The following is a 4,491-nucleotide window of genomic DNA, read 5'->3' on the forward strand; positions in this document are numbered from 1 at the left end:
TTTTTTTCCTTCATTCATCCCGATACTTAGCGATGATTCGAGTACCAGCCTGACTGATCTCTCTTTCGGCATTTGGAAAGTGTTGACGTAAGAGCCGAATGCGTCTAACAGTACCGACCCAAGGAGTGTTCGAGTAGATAGGACAACTCACAACTTCAAGTTTTCCATCTCTGTAAATATATCTATACATGTTTAAATAAAAAAAAGCTACGACTCGCTTTTTTGGTTTTCCTTCATTCATCCCGATACTTAGCGATGATTCAAGTACCAGCCTGACTGATCTCTTTTTCGGCATTTGGAAATAGTTACTCTTAGAGCCGAAAGCGTCTGACAGTACGACCCAAGGAGTGTTCGAGTAGATTGGACAAATTACGACCCGCTCCCCGCCTAGTTTTTCCTTCCTTCATCCCAATACTTAGCCTTAATTAGAGCACCAGCGTGGCCCAGCACTGTTAATGTGGCAGCAACTCTCCCACGTTTGCACAGCGCTATGTACTTAGTCGCGTCTTTTCGAGTCAGGGGTGCGCCGTTGTTTAGTTTTTGCGGCAATGTTGATATGGAAGAATATTTTGAATTTGGCTCAACTCTGACACTTTGGTGGACTTACTCTGAATGCTGTCCCTCTCTCTCCCTTACGACTATTCGGAATACTCCCTCTCCCTGTTCTGAGTTCTCTCCCTTACGACTGTTCTGAATTTTTTTTTTTTTTTTTTACAACAAAGGAGGCAGCTCAAGGGCAACAAAAAAAGAAAAAAAAAAAAAAAGCCTGCTACTCGCTGCTCCTAAAAAAGAAACAAAAGAGGTGGCCGAAAGCAAGGTCAAATACGAAAGGAGAGATGTCCTGATACCCTCCTCATGAAAGAGTTCAAGTCGTAGGCAGGAGGAAATACAGATGAAGGAGGATTGTTCCAGAGTTTACCAGCGTGAGGGATGATAGAGTGAAGATGCTGGTTAACTCTTGCATAAGGGGTTTGGACAGTATAGGGATGAGCATGAGTAGAAAGTCGAGTGCAGCGGGGCCGCGGGAGGGGGGGAGGCATGCAGTTAGCAAGTTCAGAAGAGCAGTCAGCGTGGAAATATCGATAGAAGATAGAGAGAGGCAACATTGCGGCGGAATTTAAGAGGTAGAAGACTATCAGTATGAGGAGGAGAGCTGATGAGACGAAGAGCCTTAGCCTCCACTCTGTCCAGAAGAGCTGTGTGAGTGGAGCCCCCCCACACATGAGATGCATACTCCATACGAGGGCGGACAAGGCCCCTGTATATGGACAGCAACTGTGCAGGGGAGAAGAACTGGCGGAGACGGCACAGAACGCCCAGCCTCGAGGAAGCTGATTTAGTAAGAGATGAGATATGAAGTTTCCAGTTGAGATTTTCAGTTAAGGATAGACCGAGGATGTTTAGTGTTGAGGAAGGTGATAGCTGGGTGTTGTCAAAGAATAGGGGATAGTTGTTTGGAAGATTGTGTCGAGTGGATAGGTGGAGAAATTGTGTTTTTGAGGCGTTGAAGGACACCAGGTTCTTCTTGCCCCAATCGGAAATAATAGTAAGGTCTGAGGCTAAGCGTTCTGCAGCCTCCAGCCTTGAGTCGTTAAGTTCCTGAAGGGTGGGTCTTCTATTAAAAGAAGTTGAGTAATGCAGAGTGGAATCATCGGCGTAGGAATGGATAGGACAGTTCGTTTTGGAAAGAAGATCATCAATGAACAACAGAAAAAGAGTGGGAGATAGGACAGAACCCTGTGGGACACCACTGTTAATAGATTTAGGGGAAGAACAGTGACCGTCCACCACAACAGAAATAGAACGGTCAGAAAGGAAACTGGAGATAAAGGTACAGAGAGAAGGATAGAAACCGTAGGAGGGTAGTTTGGATAGCAAAGATTTGTGCCAGACCCTATCAAAAGCTTTTGATATGTCTAGTGCAATAGCAAAGGTTTCATCGAAACGGCTAAGAGAGGATGACCAAGAGTCAGTTAAGAAGGCTAGGAGATCACCAGTAGAACGCCCCTTGCGGAACCCATACTGGCGATCAGATAGAAGGTCAGAAGTGGAAAGGTGTTTTTGAATCTTCCGGTTAAGGATTGATTCAAAAGCTTTAGATAGACAAGAAAGTATAGTTAAAGGACGGTAGTTTGAGGGATTGGAGCGGTCACCCTTCTTAGGCACAGGCTGTATGAAGGCATACTTCCAGCAACAAGGAAAGGTAGATGTTGACTGGCAGAGGCGAAAGAGTTTGACCAGGCAGGGTGACAGCACAGAGGCACAGTTTTTAAGGACAATAGGAGGCACTCCATCAGGTCCATAAGCCTTCTGAGGATTGAGGCCAGAGAGGGCATAGAAAACATCATTTTGAAGAATCTTTATAACTGGCATAAAGGAGTCAGAGGGGGGATGAGTAGGAGGAATATGCCCAGAATCGTCCAGAGTGGAGTTTTTAGAAAAAGTTTGAGAGAAGAGTTCAGCCTTAGAGAATGATGAGACGGCAGTGTTGCCGTCAGGACTGAGGAGTGGAGGGAAAGATGAAGAAGTGAAGCTGGAGGAGATGTATTTAGCTAGATGCCAGAAGTCACGGGAAGAGTTAGAAAAAGCAAGGTTTTGGCATTTTCTATTAATGAAAGAATTTTTGGTTAGTCAGAGAATAGATTTGGCACGATGTCTGGCAGAAATGTAAAGTTCATAACTAGCATTAGTTTGAAGCCTCTGGTACCTTTTGTGAGCTGCCTCTCTATCATTGACAGCACGTGAACAAGCATGATTAAACCAAGGTTTTTTAGCATGAGGAGTAGAGAAAGAACGAGGAATGTATGCCTCCATTCCAGAGACAATCACCTCTGTGATGCGCTGAGCACACACAGAGGGGTTTCTATCCTGGAAGCAATAATCATTCCACGAGAAATCGGAAAAGTATATCCTCAGGTCGTCCCACCGAGCTGAAGCAAAATGCCAGAAGCATCGCCTCTTCGGTGGGTCCAGAGGGTGTACAGGAGCGATAGGGAAGGATGCAGAAATAAGATTGTGATCGGAGGAGCCCAACGGAGAGAACAGTTTGACAGAATAAGCAGAAGAGTTTGAGGTAAGGAAGAGGTCTAGAATGTTGGGCCGGTCTCGAAGACAGTCGGGAATACGTGTAGGGTGCTGGACCAACTGCTCTAGGTCGTTGAGGATAGCAAAGTTGTAGGCTTGTTCACCAGGATGGTCAGTGAAAGAGGATGAAAGCCAAAGCTGGTGGTGAACATTGAAATCTCCTAGGATGGAGATTTCAGTGAGGGGAGAGTGGGTCAAGATGTGCTCCACTTTAGGTTTCAAATAGTCAAAGAATTTTACATAGTTGGTAGAGTTAGGTGAGAGATAAACAGCACAGATGTATTTATTAATAGAATGACAATGAAGTCTTAGCCAGATGGTAGAAAATTCAGAAGAGTCAAGGATGTGGGCACGAGAGCAAGTGATGTCGTTGCGCACGTAGGCGCAACATCCAGCTTTGGATTGAAATTTAGGATAGAGATAGTAGGAGGGAACAGAGTAGAGATTGCTGTCAGTAGCCTCAGAACCTGTGTTTCGGTAAGGAAGAGAAGGTGAGGTTTAGAGGAGGAGAGATGATGTTCCACAGAATGAAAATTAGAGCGAAGACCGCGAATGTTGCAGAAATTGAGAAGAAAGAGGTTCGAGGAGTTATCAAGACACCTCTCGGGTCGGCAGCCAGAGTGGGAGTCCATGCATCTGATTAGACCTTCGTAGTTCTGGGCCTTTCCATGCTTAGTTCTATGATCCTGGTGGTAGTCTGACAAGGCGTGTGGCTACGGGATCCCTCAAACACCAGAACTCGCGTCTCCCAACGTTAGTTAGTTATGATGTAACTGATGTTGTGTTGCTTTCTCGTACGTGTCTGGATATGAAGTCTGGGGGTGACAGTCCATCTATCTATCTTGTTAAAAGGGCTTCGTGCAGTTAATATCTTAGTTCATAAAGAAAAATTCGCATCTTAAACTCATAACGGTGACAATCTATCTCTCTATCTTGTTCAAGAGTCTTCGTGCAGCTAATACCTCGCTTCACTATGGAACACTCGCATCTTGAACTCTTTTGACGAACAGTTCATCCCTCTGTCTTATAAATACTTCGCTTCTTAAGGAAATCTCTCGTATCTTAAACTCTAGCGCCGAACAGTTCATCAGTCCATCTTGATATTATCTTGCATCATTAAAGAAAACTCGTATCCTGAAACTCTTACGGTGACTTCATCTGTCTTGTTATACTCTAGCTAAGGAAAATTCGCATCTAGAACTCCTTCGGTGACTTCATCTTAGATCTTGACTTCATCTATTAATGTTGCTCAAGGGGCTTCAGAGAGTTAATATGTCGATTCACTTAGGAAAATTCGCATCTTTGGCTCTTACGGGGTCAGGCCATCAGTCTATCTTGTTAATATCTCGCTTCGTTAAAGAAAACTTGCATCTTTATTATGCCGCTGCGGATTGTGAAGACTTCCGC

The sequence above is a fragment of the Eriocheir sinensis genome, unplaced genomic scaffold (genome assembly GCF_024679095.1).
Source record: "Eriocheir sinensis breed Jianghai 21 unplaced genomic scaffold, ASM2467909v1 Scaffold967, whole genome shotgun sequence".
In the NCBI taxonomy this organism is placed as follows: domain Eukaryota; kingdom Metazoa; phylum Arthropoda; class Malacostraca; order Decapoda; family Varunidae; genus Eriocheir; species Eriocheir sinensis.